Source organism: Hylaeus anthracinus, unplaced genomic scaffold, assembly GCF_026225885.1.
Source record: "Hylaeus anthracinus isolate JK02 unplaced genomic scaffold, UHH_iyHylAnth1.0_haploid 11982, whole genome shotgun sequence".
NCBI lineage: Eukaryota > Metazoa > Arthropoda > Insecta > Hymenoptera > Colletidae > Hylaeus > Hylaeus anthracinus.
Genome location: NW_026534330.1, coordinates 9,803,114 through 9,825,115, shown reverse-complemented (window position 1 = coordinate 9,825,115; position 22,002 = coordinate 9,803,114). Strand labels below are relative to the sequence as shown.

Below are 22,002 nucleotides of genomic sequence, written 5' to 3'. Positions count from 1 at the left end.
TAAGCATTCGAATGTCATGATTCAATCTTTGTATGTTTGCGTAGGCAGTTACTGTTGATGTGAGAATTATATTAAATATTGTGCTTTTTCTAAGGTGATGCATTATGAGGTCACTACTACACATATTTTCTTATTGTATTGATTTCAAATATACTTATATATAATTATAATGCAATATAATATAATGTAATATAACTCAATACAATAGAATATAATTTCACTGCTTTCTATGTAAGATTGAAGACCACTACTGAATTCTATATCGATTAAACGCCACCATCAATTCAAAGTTCTACCACTCAGGTTTTTAATAACAATCTCTCGAAAGCTAATTGCAAGGGTCAGTAACCCTTTCCCCTCCATACTTCAAGCTTATCCACCAAATTGACAAGCTTGTCACCAATATCCCCAATACACAACTACAAAAATATCACGTCGTAAACGATAAAAGAAAAAAACCTCAAAAAGACATTTCCATTCAAACATAGACAGATTACGCGAAAGAAAGAATTCCCACAATTCGCTCAGAAAGGAAACGTAAGCAACGCTTAGTTCACTGTTGCTCTATCACGGTATAGACGAGTGAACAGTCTACCGTTTCAACGTTCGAAGCGAAACGGTCATTTTGCGTTCGTGTTGCATCCATCGAAGGGTGCTCGAGGGTGTGAGAACCGACTACAGGAGGACGCCACAAAGGCGCACTGAAGGATGCCGATATGTTCCCGAACACGGGGAGGGAGATGACGCTTTTACAACATCCATAAACGCCTCGTGTCGGCGAGACTGCGAGAAGGCACCTGTGGCTGATGCACGACGCGACCCTGCCGCAATGTCTGTCGCTTTGCGTACGCCACCGACGCGTTAAGGATCTATGGAAATTTTCTTGGCTCGTGCGGTGGCTCGGCCATTGGCCTCCCCGCAGCGTAGGAAAATGTTACGTATTCGCAACACGGTGTTGAGGATACGAGGAAGGTGTTTTAACTCGATTGCCGATGTTATCCGGAAAGTGGGCTGGGTCGATTTTCACGGGACATCGCGAGAGAGCTAACCGTCATGTTGTTAAAATTGCATCTAGGCGTATAATTGCACGCTTCGACTACGTTAATTATACGTGGTCGAATTTCTCCTTTCGAATATTTTAATATACAGGGGGAACAATCTTCCAAACAGACATCCATTTCTTACAAACGTTACAATGTTACCCCTTTAAGGACAACTTAAAGGACACCAGTAATAGAGGTGGTTTTTGAAATTACTCATGAAGAAACTATATTGTTGTTGAACTTTTATTATGGTTTATTGAACACATAAACAAACAAACACCGGGTCCGTAATGATTATTAACATGCCGATATAGTGTTCGATGGAAATGTTGAAAATCGATTTCTCGAAAACAAAGGTTGTAAAAACAGATATGAAAAAAGTTTATTATATATTTTATATTCACTTTTTCTAAATCCACACAAAGTGTTCTCAGGAGTGCATGCTCAAAGAAAATGTAACAATGCACCAATGGATCCTTTGCTGAAAATTACCAAACTGTTTCCTTATCGTACCGTTTCCGTATGTAGGGTAACGAGTTGCCAGGAAGTACAATGGCGGCCGTGGGGGTGTACGTCGCGATCGACATTAATCTGATTTGCTGCGGGGGAAGTTGAAGTTGGCGAATCTAATGAGAATTAATCGAGTCGTAGTATCGGACGATTGATGGAGGCTAGGACACAATATAGACGGCTGTTGAGCGCTCTAACTTCTAATGTTCACCCGGTTGAGGACGTGAACGATGGTTGAAACGCAATTTCTGACCCTGGGAAATTTATAGCGGGACGCGAAGAATTCGCTAATAGGGATTTAGCCTGAATGTTTCGAGTCGTGTCCGGAATATAATTAACGGTGGAAACTCGAGTCGGATGGTGCACTCCACGTTTGTAACAGCTCATTGAGTATGCGGACTGTTTTGTCCCATTTTCCAACCTACCTGTTACGATTTAGTAGTTAGGGGTGGACATTTTTTCCCCGACGTTAATTTGTTTTTTTCCGTCTCTCTGGCTTTTTATTTTCTTTTTTTTTTTCATTCCCCATGCGTAACAACGGCATAGCGGCGACGGTGGAAATATTTTTGCCGGAAAAACGCTCGTACAAAATGCAATTACTTGCGCCGCTTTTTTGATTCGTACGGTTTAATCGCTTCGTCGTACAATTTTGTGCTCTTTCCGACGGTATTTTTGTGTACAAAGTATGAACGCCTTTGTTCGCGTGATATAGCGGAGCCACCGACGCTCGACGAAGCATTGTTTTAATCAAGTGAATCAATTTCAATGACCATTTGTTTAGGCGTTGTACATTTTACGAAAAGCTGAAAAAAAGAGTTATGCGCCTAACTGTAGTCTTTCGTTCGTTTCGCCCGTTTATGTTTACTCGTTTTGGGGAATTTTTGTTGTCCGCTCACGGTTACATGGTGAAGTTTGACAGCTGAGACTTGGAATTCTATTTAGTCGTGTCTGTATAATTAATTACGAGTTTTGATTGTTTTGTATTTTTAAGCAGTAGTCCAAACGTTTATATTGTGAACGATAGGTATATAGGTGGTCCTTTAGGTATAATGAATGTATTACATAAACCTTAAAAATTGAAAGGTATCAAAGATGTTGATGTAACGTAAGAATTATAAAAATAAAAATAATGTAATACCTACTCCTCTTATATTTTAATATATTTAAGTAATATAAGTATTATTGCATGAGGAGTAACTTACATGTAGTGGCGATACATAAGAAATTATGGTGTACATGTACTGATATTTTTTTCTCACGGGCTCCACAACTTTGTATTCCGCGAAGGAAAAGGAGCTCACTCGGAGGCGTATTAGGTCAGACGTTATAGTCAGCCGTCACATACTACTTACGTGTGGTATTATATTTCCCCCAACCTGAGACTATTCTTTCTTCCTTCCTGCAGTAAATACTTTTCATTACTGTCATATATATATAACAGATACACTTCAGTTCCCCCTTTGTTACTAATCATGTTCTTATCGTCCTCTTGTTTTCCAAATAATTTCCAATCATGTTTTCTTTCAGTAATCATTACATTCTTGTTGTTTCATTAAATTATAATTTTGTATGAGGTATACAAAATTGGGCTTATTTCATTCGGACTTTCATAGTGCGAAACAATCTCACTACAGTCGACTTAAAGAGGAATATAGAAAACTTTCGTTCTGAATACTATGTACGTTTGTTAGCAACAAGATTCATAAAATAAAACTATTTCTAGCGAATGTACATAAAATCGTAAATTTATGTAAAATGGACCGAAGGAAAGTGACACATTGAATATAAATTTTAATTATCATATTTAAATGTCTTTTACTTATAAACAATCTCGGAACAAGTGGCAATCTATATCTGTATAGGATTAATGATTGATGGAAAACAAAGAGTAATATAGACGAAGGAACTATTATATTTAACTGAGAAATTTCTGGGATAATTAGTTAACCAAAGATAAAAGTTATTCATGTTTCCAGGCCAATATCATATTTACTCAATAAATATAAACATTACACCCAGTAGAAACGGTCGAACTATCGCGTAGAAATACCAACAAATTAAATCCGTTACATCATAGTACCATTTCGATGGATCGAGTGCAAACAAACAAGAGCACGTATATTTGTTATATATAATCGATACTGAATCACGTGTTTGATTCACACGTGTCCCATGCAACTGTAGCTTTTATTACTTTTGTCTCTGGCAAAGCGTAATATACGGGTTACATATTTGTAAACGATTTAACATCACCTAAGTAACATTTTGCAGAAACTAAAGCACGATGTTAAAATAATTGCGAATTATTTCACAATTGAATTGTGATAGAAGGAAACGCCACACACGAACGCCGCGATAAACTTCGAACGTAATTGATTGTAGCGATGACGATTAACGTTTTCAAACTACTACACGCATACAACGTATTAAAATTGATAGTGGCATCGAACCATGTGTCCAGTTTCTGCGCATGGCGGCAGGACTCCATGCGATAGGGAAGCTTGATCAAATAACGTACCGAACATTTTCCGTACATGTCCGAACAATGGTGCAGTTTAACTGGCAGCGTATGAATCCAACCGAACTCGGCACGTTGCGATGAGTACGCGATAAAACCAATGTCGACAACGTGTTTACAGTTTTATGGGGTGTTGGCTAAATGCAACGCGGTTTACAGGACCTTAATAACTCTCGCGTGATACGGGAATAGAAATACGCCGGAGATTTACCGGTGTGCAAGTATTCCGTTCCCTATAAACGGCGTTAGCGCGCGATCCAGAAATTTACATTTATTGGGTTTAATTGAATCGTTTATTGTTCGAAGCGTTTGGAAAGTACAGTTATTAGAGTAACGTTGCGAGAAAACTTTGAAACTGTTTTCTTAGCATAAGTGACTCGTTGTTCGAAGAAGAACGTCGTTTTTGGGGGATGAACGAAATAGTCATAATCAAAATTCGAGAATTCTTTTTCAAGATTTAATTGTAATTGTATATTTTGATTCAAAACATAACATGATTTTACAGAACAGATATTAAACTTGACACACGAATTTTTTTTGTTAGGATATACTTAAATTGGTCAAGCTACAACAAATTTTAAAGATTTTTTTTAGGGGGTTCCTGTACCATACACCAAACAAATTATTTTGTTAGTAGACAACACCTACTTAATGGATGAAGGAATCTTTTTGTAAATGAAATTATTTTGTTCGAAGACGACAACATCTACTTAGTGGATGAAGGATTTTTTTTAAATGAAACCTTGTCATTCTATTAAGAATAGACGATGAAAGTTGTAAAACGAAATGGTTCTTTATCAATAAATAAATTTAAAAATTGAAATGAAATTTATATTCGTAATTATCGAATACACTTTACCATTTAAAATAGAGTATCGTGCAATTGGTAATGCATGGGAAAATGTGATGATTCTATATAAGAAAATGAATGAGAAATATTGTTCACTTTTAAAAAGTTATGTTAAAGAAAATATAGTATAAAGGTTACTGGTGTTCGTCTGCGATTGTGAACGACTTGGCTGGTACGTCTGACTATTACTCGCTATTTCTACTTAAGTTGATACCTATAGGCATTGACGTATCACCATGGAGTGTAAAGAAATAAATCGCTAGAGTTGCTATTTCCCTTAAGTCAAAAGGGACAACAAGAGCTTTCAGTTTTCTCTGCTTGACGCTAAGACTTATTTCCGCGACCAAAGTGTAACAGGAAAATATATAAATATACCTTACCTTAAGCTTACTCCGAGCTATTAAATTTAAGCAGCTTCCAGCATGGTCGGAAAGCTATGACACTAATAATAGGATGTACTCGCCTCCTGCACTTTAATCAACTTAAACTCGAATTTAGATGCACTGTTATTAACGTCCGTTGACCAAGAAAAATTTGTGTCACGCTTAAGTCTTAACGTGCTCGTTACTGAATTATCAACGAATTGCATTTAATTCCGTCGTTTTGACGAAGAAAAGATTTTCGTAGAATCTTAAAAATTTGGAAAGACTTTCGTTTGATCTTATGATTGAAGGAGGTAACAATGTTTTATGTATAAATTACATAACATACAACTTGAATATTATAATTTACTGATGAAACATGTAAGAATATTTTTTACAGAAATCAATAAAAAACTTTTCTCTAACTTTTAATTTATATTATGATTGCAGGATCCAGTTCGTCAACAACATCAAGGATTTTTTTCGAAACCGTGATTTGAATTGTGCACTCCACGGGTGAGTTTATAACTAACTATTTAGATAAAAAAGAATGCACACGAACACAGGAGAAGTTTTTTATAATGTGTTCAGTTGCATTTTCTATTTTCAATTAAATTATCACATCGTTTCTTTTTTATTTAAAATTTCTTGTGTCACTGATTTGTCAACATTTGCTTGCCTACGTCTTTTAATGCATGTTTGCACGATGCAATGATGTACACAATATTTTCTTCAGCCAGCGACGTCACGGTTTATCTCTGACAATGAGTTTGGTAAACATAGGCAGGCGGATGGATGCTCATGTTAGCTCCTTACAACAGCTGATACGTTCTGTTGATCGATAGAATAGGATGCAGAAAAGATTTTTCTTTTCCGTCTATCAGAGAAATACCTTAAAATTGCTATAAATCAACAATGTGTTTTTCACAATGACGATACGATAATAAATAGTAACTAATTAAAAGTCGTGCTACGTTTTGTTAAGAGATAACTTGCTAAGATAAGAGCTTTTTAACTATCACTTTTTTATCCTGGCTTTTATTTTTATAAACTAAAATCGACCAAAACCAGTGGTCGAAACGTGTATTATTCCTAGCAATTATGTTTCAAGCGACCGCGCCACGAAACGTCGAGGAAAATGTATTTCTGGATTACTCCAAAAACCAATTAAGATTACGTCTACTTTGTTATTAAATTATTCGAGTAGTCCTCGACTTCCAGTATAAGGTCGTCGGAAACAGGGTTAAGGTTAGAGCCGAGAGTTAGCGTAGAAAAGCAGAAACTGAAAGTGCGAAAACATCGTCGCTGTTTTACACCCAACCACTTGGGTATAATCAAGTAGCGGAAAAGTTGAGCGTAGCGAGCTAAAAGTGCTGCTTAAAATTCAAACGTGAAGCATACGTACACGGAGGGAGCAGCGTCCACTGATTCGTGAGCGATGATCAGGGAAACGACAGAAGAGTTTAGGGATATAAAGGGGAGCTTATGTTTCGTGGTATATGGCTGCGCGCGACAGTAAACGCTTTATTACTGCATCAAAGGAAGCGTTCACGAAAACTAGTCACGCTCGTGATATTTCACACATCCTAACGCATTAATATCGTATAAAATCTTCTGTTTATATCCGTTCATAACTGCCATTTATTTCTATAATATCCAGCGTGCGTATTCGCATTTAATGAACAGGTAGTAGTTTAATTATCTGAACGGCTCCAGAGTAAAATGAGATGTCAGTTGGGAACGTGTTTATTCATTTTTACTGTCTCGTGGGATGGGATTTATAGACTTTTGCACAAATTAATTAAAATATATGTATTATTACTCGTTCGAAACTAGACCCTAAGAAAGTATATTTTTGGAAATACGGTAGAGTAGTGGAAATTGTGTTTGGAAAATGTCAGTCTTGTAGAAAGAGGTCCAAATAAGTACTGATATTTTTCTTATCAGGAAACGATGGGTATCTTCATGTTTATTTGACACTGTCAAAAAGTAATCAGCATTTCAATCCTAATAAGAATATTCTTCGACTAGATGGAAGATATTCTTCGTCTTGGATAGATGATAAAAATATTCTTTCAAATATTGATGAACACACAAATTAATAATTTTAGAATTTGTGTTTTGAAATCCTCCCTAATGTCGAAGATATTTACAATTATAATAAATTATAGTAAAAGTTCGCAAAGTTCTTCATCTAATTTTTAATCAACGAAACACTAACGCAAACGTGACAAGCGACATCGTGTGACGAACGAAGACAAACCGGTGACAGATTGAAACTTTTTACGGCGAATTTAACTGTAGGGGGGAATAAGACTGAGAGAATTGCGATGGGCAGGGCGGAGATAGAGTATTGGATTACGATAGAATGATTGCACTCTTAATTAAAAGAGGCGGAACAACCCCTCTCGCGTTTCCGCCAAACGGATTAACTTACTAAATCCGAGTTATGGTCCTATTGTCAGACGGCTTCATAAAGCAGGTGTGTGTTACTTGGCATTAATACGCCAGTTAAATCAGTTCGCGTCGGTCTCAAATATTCACGTCTCCTGCTCGTCATTCGCTGAATACTCGTCATTCAAACCTGGTAAGAGGGCGTGAGCGTCAGCTATGCTGGAAACCTAATTTCGCGCGCGACGGTAAGTCTTCGTACGCATAACTTGAATTAATACCAACAGAGTATTATTGTCTTGATACCCTTATTTATATTCATCTCTTGGGGGACAGAAGTTGCGGAACGCGAAATGAAAGGACAGAACCCTTTCTTCGTTGTTGCCGCGAACAGCGTATGAGTTTTGGCCGAGTAACTGCAGAGGGACAACAGTTTTGGAGTTGAGTACTCTGTTATCTTATTTTCGTCCACGAATGTCGTGTACGGAATTGTGGTCGACGGTGCTGAAAATTCTAATACGCTTTGAGCATGGTCGCTAATTAATGACAAAGGCTCTGATGAAAATTAGGGTGAAGTAGCTGAAATAAATCACAAGTCATTAGAGACGTTTGACTTTCTATTCTCATAGAAGATAGTATTTGTTGTAAAATATTGTGCATAGATACTGTTTTAGAATGATCAATTTTGACGGAAATTTAAATCAACGTGAGTATTTCCTTCATTTTAAATTGTTATTACTCATACTATATTAAAATTAAAATCATAATTCATATTATATTATAATATTTATAGTATTTCTTTTCTCTCGTAGTTTCAATTGGAAAGCTTAGTAAATAATGAACATATGACACAGAGAGGTCAAACAATATAAATTTAAGAGCAGTAGTAGGTGTCCAATTTGCCAACTAACTCAATTGATAACTAAAATAATTACAATATTACGTATAAAAGAATTTCTCGAGAAAACCATTCTCCCTCAAATATACATATTTTCCTGGAAATTCGTATTATTGTAGTACATGCCTACACATCGATTCTGTAGCTATAAAGTAGTAAAAGCTAGTTCGATAATCAATAAGAATATGCGCCAAATTCCAGGATGATCCGGCTTATGTTTTTTTTTTTATTTTTTTTTTTTAAAGTTCTCAAATATTGTGCTCTTTTCGAGGCCCGAGGTAGAGCCGCCATGCAAAACAAACATGCTCAAAAAGTTCTTAAAAATTAAACGTTAAAAGAGAATAATACAATCTAACTTTGAACTTCCATAAACATAGTGCTAAAAACACATTCTCGGCACACCTGTTTACAGCAGTTTTCCTCGTTTAAATAACGTACTGAAACAAAATTTATTTTCCAAACTCCGTGAAGATAATGCAATAAAATCGAGCTCCTTCTTCCAAAGAAAACCTTTCCAGAAGCTTTGAAAATCACTTTTCTAAAGTGAGAAGGCCTCTTAAAGTTCAATCGCCCTAACTGCGATTTTTCTGGGCCCTCAGAGCGTAATTCTCTTTCACACCCGTTACACAAACGTCGTAAAGTTCCTATCGAACGGAGCGGAATTTTTCAGCGTTCCCAGTCAAACCAGTTTCGCAAACGGGCGCGTCCTCGCGTTTCGGATAAAATTACACCACCGAAGTTGGGCAAGTATCTCGCCCAGGGTGGTGTGTTTCATCAACGATAGCAATTAACGGGCACCGTTCGGGCGTCTATGGTTTAACGGGTGTGCAAGGAAAAAAACTCCGAAAGAAGAACGTGAAACTGTAAAGGTTGTCAGGCCGTGGCGAAGTTGCCGCTATCAGCGAAAAGGGGTAAACGCTTCAGCCCAGTTGGCTAACGCGCCGAGAGAAATCGATGGTTAATGGACAAAGTTGACACCGTTGCAACATCCCGAAACTGCTTCGGGAAACTACCGACATTCGTTTCACTTAGGCTGCTTTGCTCGGTTCCTCATCCCCCCACCCCAACCACTGGTTTCCGCGTTTCTCTGTATTATCCGATACCTTCGCCAGCTCATTCGTTCAACTGTCGACTTTTGGTGGCGCCGTCGTTGAACGGGGAAGAATGAAGTGGAGGGTCTAGAGTCTTATAGATTTCTTTGGTAGTGTTTAATGGGTATTGAATCACGAGCACTCGTATCGTGATCGTGAATTTCTGTAATTGACAACCAGGAAGCGAACCAAATTTATGTGTGATCGAAGCATCAAAGATTAAACTTTGTTAGGTACTGTGAGGGAATGAATTGTTGGAGGGAGTGTTACCAGATGAATTTCCTTTTTCCTTTTTTTATTTTAGGAAATCTTATTGTAATTGTTCTTATAATGCATAATCTGGTTACGACTTTAAAACTACATTTGATAAGTTGACTAGTTTATTTATCTGTTTCTTTTTGTTACAATAAGTTTGAATTGAAACCTGGTCAAAAAGATACTCATTATCGTTGATAAATTAAACAGTTCGAAAATAAGTAAATTAAATAAACGTTTCTCTCATTAGCTAAATAAGGAGTGCTTCTTATACATAAAATAAAATATTCCTACTTTTAATGATCATCTAACGTGGCCTTACGACCTTATGATGGTTGCCGATGGCTTACATCTACTCGTAACAGGACACATTGACAGAAATGACAGATTATCTAAGAAAATCGCTCGATTCGTGCGGTCCGCAGTGTTCGTCGAAGCGAATTGATCGACCGGGAATTTCGGGACACCCTGTTTCGTTCTCTGGTCGTAGCTTTAAATTGACGATTTGAAGACGGGGCTGGGGGGCGATCGTGAAAAGGGCGGACACAGAGGAAAGCAATCAAGAGTCAGTAAAATTTCGGGAAACGGACCCCTAACGACAAACCAATCTTGATGAGTAAAACGGTTTCAACCATCATCAAGGCCGTTAGATTAACGTCCTCGGACCTGGGACTTCATATTACGTTTCCGGGGTTGTTTGTTTCCTCCCGCGACTCTCGTTTCCGACGATGCACGGCTTGTTGCACAGTTTTCGCGTGGCGATTTGTCGCAGCTAAATGCAATTGTCCCCTTATTTCTTCGATAATTGCGAAATCGGTTGATGAAACTGGCTGTACAGAAACACGAATTACCCTCCTCGATTCCGCTGGCCGGTCTGGCTGTTCCACGTACACAACAGCGAAAGGCTAAAAAGGGAAAATTATTAATCGTTCGCCGGACCTGTATGGAATGCTGAATGAATAGGCATAGGGACGACCACTGTTAGATTGAAAACCGAAGATAAATCAACCCCCTTTCGTTTAATGTCAAGCACCGTGCTCTGGGGTTTTTGTAGCTATCGCAGAATAGGGAATACATGTTGTTATGGTACACGTAAACCAAGAGTTTTGTCCAATGCTGTAGTCGTTGTTCGTTGAATAAATTTCTTTAGTGAACGTTGATCGAGTTCTTTTTTCAAATGACTGTATGAACAAAGTAGAGATATACTGGGTTCACATTTAATAGTCTGTTGAAGACATTGTTCATTAGTTAAGGATGTTTTAATGTATAGGATATGATATTTATAGAATGCTTTATTCATTATTCATTACAGTATTTAAGTTCCATTTCAATGATGAATTCATATTTTTGAAGTTCTGAATTTTGCATAAAATTTCTATCTATTTCTATATTCTATCATGTTGTGATTTTACTTTAGTCAGTACCATTCAATTCAAGTAAATTTTTTAAAAACTTACATGTAATTATAATATTTGTACACGCCAAAGACGACTAAAACTCAAGAGATAATAAATAGAAATATTTAAATTAAATTAGAGCTTATTTATAAGATTGCAAAGTTTCGTTCTATAATTCTAATACTTGCAAGTCTTTCAATAATGACATAGTTTCAGAGTATTCTCATCTAGTATTTTGGGTTCACGAATCAATGAAACAGTGCCAATTTTAATTTTCCTTATATTCGTCTGCTAATGTTATTTCATTTAAAGAGAAAGTTGAGTACTGTAAAAACACACCGAGTACGAGTATCGTTAAATACTCTATTTCTCGTGGACACCGAAGTCGTTCTTCGCGATTGCGTTAAAAATTATCATGTTCTCCCCCGGTTTCTTTTTAAATAATATAAACTACTGCCCCACTTTTCTTGCAGAGCTTAACGAAGCAGTCGTGCGTCTTAGCTCGTTAAACCAGGACGGGTGTAACTGTATCAGTGAATTTTTTTAATTCTCCGCTTTAATAGGTTTAACGAACTAGCGAGAGAAGAGTCGTTTCGAGATATTTCGTTTAAAAATAGACTCGTTCCGGTGTAATTGAGCAATCAGTTTTAATCAATCTCACGTGGAATCGAGGTCTTGCATCTCGGACGAGTCTCGCGTGATAGGAGGGGACGGGTATGACGTAAAATTAAATAAGGTTTACCTGAATCACCGTGAAGCGATTGTATCGCGTCCGTGGCGAGCTGGGTATCCACTTTTTTCCTCTCTGGACACTTACCCGGGCGAGTGTGTAATTCTGGCCGAAGGGAAATTTGCATTTTTCCGCATATGAACGCTTCTTATCTCGCGATGGTTGCTGGTTGCTCCGACGGGCTTCTCCGCGTACTTTGCGCGGTTCTTTTCTGGATCAACATAATCGTTTCTCCTACTTTCCTGCTTTAATTCCCGCTTCAGATGCATTCGAAGGAAAAAGGCTCGCCACTGTAACGCTTTTCTATGAATAACGATTGAGAGGTTTGCTCGGTAGGTCGAAATAAAAGCTAAAATCGTTTGTGTTCCTTTAAGCATAATGTTCATTACTGGAATTTGTTAAATTGCGACGAAATTGTATGATACGAAAGAAAGAGATAAAATATCTCTAACTTATAGTCAGCAAATTATTAATGACAATGAAAGTAGAACAAGATTTTTCCATTTTAAATGTTAGCTAACGCGTGTGTCTCTAACATTTTAAAGATGGCAGCATTACACAGTAACTCAGTCGCTGTTAAAATATTTTCCATTCTTTAGCAAGTCCACAATTATCACGTTTCCTTATCACCACCTACATCATTTGTATATCATTTTTAAAAGAGTACTTTTGATCATGAAGGATAGAAATTATATGGCTGGAAACGTTCAGATAATAGACTTTCTGCTCGAAGAGCCAGAAATGGCTCCAGTCTACTTCTCGTTAAGGTCTAGACGTTCATTCGCCTTTAAGGAAAGATTTGGTACGCGTTGCAGACGTTAGTAGATCTTTCACAACGTTTCAAACGACTCTCCACGACGGGGCATCATTTTCTGAGACATTTCGATTGATCAAGTTAATCGAAGAACGTAAACTTTCCGCTCGTGGTTAGCTTTGATGTCTGGGTGGATGAATTGATTCATCGCGGCGAGAAACTTGTAGGAAACTTGTTTACAACGTTGATCAAACATGCACAAAGGTTGAACGGTCTGAGTGCATCGGTTGCCTGGACAATAATAGAAGGTGCAGTATGTAGGAAGTCTAGTCCTTTTTCAGTTACAAGCCTTTGCAGATTCTCACCATACGACCTGTATACAACATGTTTCTCCGCTCGTATATAATTCTACGGGGAAAGATACGAAAGTATTTTTAAAATAAAAGTATATGTGTGTGCTATAGAGTGATTGAATAATCGTAAAATAAACAGGAGGGGGATGGTTGTTCGTGTAAAAATATATGGAATAATATTTACCATAGAATAATATTTTGCACGATTTCTCGAGAAAAACGTTTAAAAATCGTTGGTATGTACTTGCATCTGTTTAATTATATAATTAAATTATATATTATAATGTAATATTTGTGTCACGAATCATCGAGGTACTTTTTGGTACCTTTTTTTTAAAGTTCATTTAAAGTTAGTTAACCCAATATATCAAAAATCAAAATAAATTCTTATTATTACATTCAAATTGCACATCTATTTTAAAGGTACTTCAATATTAAAATTATCCTACAAAAATGAAACTAAAAATAAATATTTTGCCACGTGATTGAAACTAATGCATAGATTTTTTCCCAAAGTTCACTTTTTACTTTCAACAATATATTGAACAAGAGTTATTGGAATTATTGTAAACTACATTCTCTCACTAGTACTTTACAACATAAAAATTTGTCCATCTTGTACTTCGAATTTTTCGTTTTTCTCGTTTAAGCGTCTCACTCTCGTAACAATATCTATCGTCGGGCGCGATATTGAAATTTGGATATCGCCCACGTTGCAGCAACTTCTTCCCAGGGAGCGGCAAAGTTTAAACCGGAGGGGGAGTTGTGCCACGGTGCCCCTTATTCGTAAGTAACCGCCGGAAACGACGAGGCGCGCAACGAGGCGGAAGGCGTGTTTTGCCGCGAAACGTCCTGGAAACTTGACGTTGATCGGTGCAGGTCGGGGCCTTGGCAGCTTTCAAGTCCCGTGGAACTTTTTGAAGTATCGCGGCACGACTCGTGCTCGACCAGGTCCGATCGATCGGTGCACGCGCGTAACGTTGCAATCGGCCCTCCATTATATCGATCGTTCCGGAGGGAGATTTACCGCGTGCATGCCAGCCGTGCCTTCTACGAACATATGTCATGTTATTTACGAGCCAGGCATTACTCTCTGCCCGATTTACTATATTTTATGTTACGTGGATGGACTCGCAATTCTTTCAAATCGGCCGGACCCGCAATCCGGTCACGTCGCGTAACCTTCGCGCTAGCGTACACACACGGAAGTGCGTGCGACGTTCTTCGCACCCGCGCGATCATGCGCGCGTCCGAAATCGTACTACGAGGTCTGCTACCATCACTTGTCGGGGCGTGGAACGATTATTTAATTTAATTGACGTTGATTCGCGAATTTTAGTAACCCTTGCTTGATAACATTTTTCATTGGATGCAAAACCTTCCAACCACCCTGATGCTTAATGACAAGAAATGAATATAAAAAATTATACCTCATTTACAAAGGACAAGAATATCCAAAGAAATATAAACAATAATTAACAAGACACTACTACCTTCACAAATATACGTTAATGTTAAATAGTATTTATGATTATTGTTAGATGTAAGAATTAGTTATTCTAACCATAAGTCATTCCATATTTATTACAATTATATTATGACTCACACACGTATATAAATGTTGCACATGTAACTCACAGTGGTTGCTAATAGTTTACAAGCTGATGCGACAATAAATAAATAAAAATAATAATAGTAGTTTCATTGGAGTAAATTTGTATCTTTGAATGATAGTGTATATATTCAAGGAGTCTTTCTAGTAAGACGACGCAAAAATTAAGTATAGGAGGGACTGAGGTCAATCATTATGTTACAGATTGTAGAGCTTTAAAGTTTTGAGCGATCGGTGTACGCAAGATAGGAGATAATGCTCAGGATAAGTTAGAAATGAAATGTCCTCGTTTCTGTTCAAGCGTGTAAAAATTCGAAGGATCAGGTAGCGAATTGCACGTCGAGTGATTGAAAAGTTCTGAATGACAGTTCAAGAATGCATCGTAGTTTCCAGACTGATGCGAGAACATATATTATCGTGAGAGACGTTCACTATTCTTTACAGTGACTGGCCGTCTTCCACGAATGGTGACCATCAGACACTCGAGATTGGTACCTGTAATCCATTGATATATTCCGCTGAAAGACATGAAAAGGGTAAAGCTAGCGGGTTATCAATTTTATTCTTGATTTTCCCAACCTCTTCCTCACTGATTAGAACGAAACTGAATTTCATGGGTATTCGGAGGAGAAGCTGAGTGATAAACATAATCGTGTTGATAGAATGACTTAACAATAGACTGTGGATTTTATGCAGTTATAATGTATGTTAATATTAACAAATATATGCAAACTCGAGAAGAGTCCTATTTACGAGAAACATCATTTTCAATCTTTATAATGCTTTTCTTGCGTATAATTCGTCTTGTATATTCGCATTTCGTAATTTGCAATATTTTTCAAAGTTAAATTAGTCAACACGAAAATTACAAAATACGTGCTAGTCCTTGTGAAAAGTAAATTATGCCGCGCAGTGAAAGAGCCTCTTTTTGTACGTTTCAGCATTTGATGTTCGGAAATTTATTTTCCCCTTAAACTTCATAAAACTGCTTCACAAATTGCAGGCACGTTAGAAGGCCAGGGGTGTGTTCATTAACTTCAAAATTAGTGATGCTTTGACGAAGGAATTTTTGTAATTACATGTTCTTTCTTATTCAGATAATATATTATACCTTTATCATTATTTCTCTATTAATCAATCATATATTTACAAATATTTCACATGTTTGAACAAATATATGCAAAAAGTAATGCCGATTAGCATATCAAACATACTAAGTATATTTTATAGGAAATCTAAATAAATAATTTATAAATTGATAGTTGTGTTAGTGATAACATATTGTGATATGCAAAACACATGTAAAATATATTTAATAATATTATAATATTAATTCCGTTGGTATTAGAGTAAGGGTGTATAGTGACTGAATTAAATTGATTTTAACTCAACCTAGAAGTCACCATTATTTTAATTCGTGATCGTTAAAGAATAAGACACCGCAATTAATTGTTCGAAATATAAACGTTTAATACACTGTGAAACAATTAGACAATTCGATTTATTTTCCGACAAATAAACGTTTAATAACTTGATCGATTGAGCACATGACTGATATAAATTGGCGTTTGGTGAAGACATAACAGTTCCTCTGCAACGATAATTTGACGAGCGAAACGTTCGTCGGCCACGCGGTGTCCGTAGTTGCGTTAACAAATTCTCGACGTCACCGCGTAATTTCCCGGATAGTTAATCAATTTCGAACGCCAAGAGCATGCTCGGAACAACATTCGATATTTTCAATTTATTAACGACTACATCCGCCGGGGGTGCTTGTGTGCACAAAGATGGCGCGTAAGTGATTGATGTTTTCGCGGAAGCAACGTTCCTGACTTCGACTAGAAACATGCAAATTTATCCAAACTTGTTGTAAATTGATGGAATAAAGTTGGACATTAAGTAAACAAAGTAGCTTTACGCGCCGCGTAAACTTTACGCAAATTATAGAGCAACTTTCCCTCCATTATGCGTTGGCCTGTGTGTTTAGAAGTAAATTAACCCCGGCGTCACGATGATTACAGGTACGCAAAAGTTCCGCTTTTACGGTATCGTATGTCGACACGTGCATCCCCTTTAAAATTATTTCGTAATTGATGTGTTGTTTCGTACGTATCCTTTCTTTTTTCAACTGATTCCCGTGGAGGCTTCCCGAACTTTACGCATTCAATTTCGCAGTCTAACGATGTACATTGTTCGTTATTAAACATCCTTTTGTGAGATGAATCATTAATCATGATCTTTTAATACTTAATTGAGTGTTTAATTTGGTAACCGACGGATAATTTATACGTTGTTTAGAGCTCTGTGAAATTTAAAGAAATACTCGGTTATTAATAAACGTTAAATTTGATTGATTTTCGTTTTACATTGTTATGCGGTACTGCATTTTAGTTTAATGTTATCCGACGGTTTTTGTCACCAAGTTATATGAAATGTATAATTTCTACTAACTGAAATTTAAATTATTTGTACTGTAAAAAATTAGAATATTTTATAACGTGGGAATATTAATTTTCATATTAATTGTAATTAAATAAAATTTATTTATTTTGTTTCTTTCTTTGGATGTAAGGGACAAAAAAGATTCATTAATTTTACTGAACCGAATTCCTTTTTAATAATTTCTTAACCAATATATTTTGGAAAGTTTAAATACGTATTCTTTCATTAAATATTATGGACATTATAATTAGAGTTACTGTTTTTTCTTTTTGATTTTGTCGTCGTTACTTTTCTCATCCAAGAAGACTAACAATTAGAGAATTGTAAAATTAAATAACAATACCAGAATTGGGTAAAATTACAGGAATGTCAAAGAAATGACTTTTTATAAACGATCGGAGTAATACAAAAAGACTATGAAAAAACTAAGGTATGATACAATAACATACGAAAAAAAATAATAAACAAAATCTATAAACAAACGAAATGAAACTTCTCATAGTACAGTATGTCGAGTAATAAAATGTTGGGGACAGTAGAAAAAATAGAAACAACGCCTGTGTCATAAATCGAACAATGTGTAGTCAAAACGAAGGTAATTCATACTGTTTTGAATTATAAAGATGAAACACGATCCTGATTCTGTCTTCCGAACAATGATGCATGGTATACGTCACAAGACAAATATAGCGACACCTGTAACATAAATCGCTATTGCAATCGTCTCTCGTATTAATAATGTAAAAAAGTATCAATAGGATACATTATTTTAGTCCTGACTACTTAATTCTTCAATTGATGATGCAGCATTATTTTTGCTTTTCTTCACATCTTCTACAGGTTGTACTACAGGTTCTACAGGTTTCACTCAATAATAATTTTTTCCTTTAATTTTGCAATATTCTAATGTTACTTTATTTTTTGTTATATTTATTGGCTTTATTGCGATACTTAATGTTATCGCTGTCCAATGTCCACATTATTTAATAAAACAAAGAACATTCAATGTTTATTAATTTCTCGATAATTGTCGCAGAAATGAATACGAATTTGCGTTTCTCAAGAGATGGTTAACGTTGAAAATTCGCGTGACCCACACCTAATATGGACAAATATCGATATCACTCGGTATTGAAATATTAATCCAGCGATTAAGCTTCCGGCTAGCCGTTGGCGTAAATCGATGGCCCAACCATTTCTCCTCTAATTAGATATGCGTCAGAGTCAATGTTTGTCCACATCAATAAGCCTGTTGACAGAGTCCGGGGAAATCTGGCTGTATATCGAGGAAACTTCTCAGGTACACGGAGCTCGGTACTTTTCTCGTTAGGCGACAGTTTCTTCTTCGGGGGGATAAGGACGGCAATAAAAATTCTTACGTTTACAGTGCATTACGAATTCCCAAGCGAAGCAACACCAGCTTTGCGTCGCGCAAACGGAACTTTTAATCGTAAACTCGGCACGCGTTTCAGTCGAGTCGACGAAATACGGGGAATAAGTAGAGGCTCGTCTCGAACATTCCGAACACTCGCCTTTTAACACGTTGAGCCGCACGTTATAATTCTATCGAGGAAAATCATTCTATCATAGATTTTTACACTCCACTACCTCGAATTATTGCAATATAGGTCATTCTTTCATTTTCTTCGTATTACAATCGCTAGACCACAATTGGTTCAATTTTGATGAGCTATGATTGTTTTATCATGAAATTCATCCATCGACTATACATTGAACATTCACGCGAATTCATCCACCGTGTGGTAGGACATCTTTTATTTCATTCATATTACAATAGCCAGGCCATATGTCGTCAAATTTTGTTGAGGTCCAATCGTTTTATCAGGAATTCCATGAATCGGCCATGCATTAATTCATCCCCTGCATGAAATTAGCATAATATATCCTTTTATTTTATTCATATTACAATGGTGGCTCATCGCGTGTGACTGACAGATAATTTTCATTAAGAAACTAAAAGAGTTAATTTTGAAGGTGAGGTACCAACGGAAACAATTCTGGCTAGAATACTCGATAATTAATTGACAGTGACAGGGGTTGTCAATAAGAATTGAAAGAATGAATTCTGAAGGCGAGGTGTCAAAGAAAATAAATCTAGATGGAAATACGGATAGTTAAATTTATGCTGGCCATCTCATCATGGCATCACGACCAATCCAGCAAGCATATTATTCATAAATACAAATACAATAAGAAACAGAAGTCTGACACGTCGAAACTTACACTTGCTACACTTGTGCTCGATAAATTTTCAAGTTTCCTTGAAAACGAACCCTTACATGAAAATATTTATTTTCTCTGCACTTTCAACTTACTTTTTTAAAAGAACTTATCACTGTTCTATTGTGCCACCAACGCCAGAAACCCTGTATAGTTTCGTGGAACGTTTCAGGAGTATTAATCTAACACTCCGTGTCTCATCCTTGAAGAAGAATGTTTACACATACACCTTCGACACAGGTCGTTGAAACGTTGCTCCCTTGTTCTCGTTCTTCTCTTTTTCCTTGGGGTTTCCTTTGACCAGGAGAACAAAAAGGCCTTCAAGTCCGCCTGTTTGACCTACGCATTCGAAATTACTCCAAACCGTGACTGACATGGCAATTGACGGTCTCCGTTTCCCAGCGCTCCGCTTTCATTTTGTGGCTCATAATTCGCACCGCCACCGGGGAAATGCTTTCTGACCAACTCCGCTGGCGTCGTGCACCCGAAAACTATGCACGCTCGAGTTCCATTCAAATTTTAAATATTCGCGGAAATCGCGTAACGTGTAACATTCCTTTTGCTTTATTTTTCATCATTTTTGTTCGTCACCCAGAATTTGTCAAGCTAGCTGGAGCCGTGCGGAGCGTTTATGAGACGCGGCGATCCATTGTCAAGTAGATCTAATTTTACCTATCCATTTTATAGGTAACACTAAATCTACCGACGTTTTATTTATACCGGTTTCTACCTCGACTAGTTCAATGACTGATCCTAAAGACACCTTTTTCAACTGAATGCAGAAATATTTAACTTGTTACTGAATTGAATAATACATGAAATAGTTCTATATAAGTTATGTATTATATATAAGAGTAACTACATAAAAGTTTGAAAACGGTCATTTGACAGGCTATGGTAGATTCAGTGTTAAGTGTGACTGAATTAGAATTTGTTTTTCATTTTTCCTTTTGAATTTGTAAATGTTACCGACAAGGGTGTGAATGGTGTCCTTTGGCCACATTCAATCCATAGAATAAAATTCACATGCATTTATTAATTAAACTCTTAATTTTACTTTTTTAAATTGGCTTAATATTTTACATTTGTGCATCAATGACGCTCTAACTCGCTTTTGCTAATATATAAGTACTACATTTAGGTAAATATGCGAACTAACAGTATCTCGATCTATGAATCATTCACTGTATTTGGTTTCCACCCCGTTCTTTCATTTATTTATGATTAATATCCAATGAATGCCAATGAAACAAATTTACGAAAGTAGCAATAAAGGTCCAAAAATAAAAGTGGCCATCGACTTTTTCAAATGGAACGATTTTTTAACAAATTTTACGCGTTCATTAACCCCGTGGCAATGGTTTCTGAAATTTACAATATAATAAATCCGATAACTGACGCGAACATTATTCAACGTGTGCATTCATTTCGATTCGTACCAAAGCTTTCGTTAGGGGATGCAATTGATTTCTATTTTGAAAAATGAATTCAACGACGCGGAAGATACAATTCATGGAGAAAAAGTTCAATAATGCATTACAGCAATATTCCTTAGAGCAATATTGAATAAGTTATCGAAGTAATTCCTCTGCGGCATGTAATTCTAACAAGCCTTGTTTACAGAAATCTTAACAGGTAAACACGAAATGCTAATTCACCGCTCTGTGATGGGGTAAAAGTTTAACAATTACTGTGTTGGACGATGCTGAATAGTAGAAGTCAATTGGCGCAAAAAGTTCACCGAACTTCAGACCCAATGAACGCTCCAAAGTACTTTTAAAGTTCACAACAAAAAACTTAAAGGTCGTTTGAACTTCTAGCGTATGCTAGGCGAATTTCCGCATATTTATTGCGACTGATCTTTTTTCAAATATTCGATAATGAAATGTCTTTTAGAAGGTAAGAATATAATTAAATAACCAATACTCTTCATTCTACAAGTTACTATATAAAATATTATAGATTTTCTGATTCATTAATTAAAAAATGATATGAGACACGTATGAATTCTTCATTTTATGTATTCATATTAACAGAAAACATGTCTATTTGTTAATAATCTCTGTTCTGAATACAGGAATTTTGTTTATGAAAAGATATGATTATCCATAAGTTTATAATTAAAAACTGACCCAAAGTACCTAACGAAATGTAAACTCTTTCTATTCTATAATTAAAACGTGTAATTCACGTAGAAAAGCCTGAAGCGTTACCATTAAAGAGAAAAGAAGACTCTGCAGTTAGCTTTGATAAATGAGCGTGATAGTCCTCAAATTCTTGAATCAAAAATTTTCAAAAAAAGTAATAGCTTCAAACCAACTATTTTCAAGAGTTCCGCGACTTAAATATCGAAACTGCCAAGATCCTATTCACAAGTAAACCGATCGAGTTAAAGGGATTCAGGAAATCAGTCCACTTTTCGAATCCGCAGCTTGGATTTAATGAAAATTCATCTGTGCACGCCGATTGCGACGAAGCCATAACTTTCGCACGGGTCTATTAAATCAACGCGGTCGAATCAGCCACCGGCGCATTAATCGAACCGACCTTTGGGA

General features: G+C 36.5%; 1 protein-coding gene across 2 annotated transcripts in view; it reads left to right on the top strand.

Moving 5' to 3' along the window:
• LOC128886057 (uncharacterized) overlaps positions 1-22,002 on the top strand; it is a 346,337-nt gene that overhangs the window by 80,379 nt on the left and 243,956 nt on the right. For both annotated transcript variants that reach the window (XM_054140597.1, XM_054140598.1), the window contains exon 2: positions 5,734-5,799. The gene's annotated coding sequence lies outside the window, so the exon portion shown is untranslated. The remainder of the gene's footprint in view (positions 1-5,733; positions 5,800-22,002) is intronic.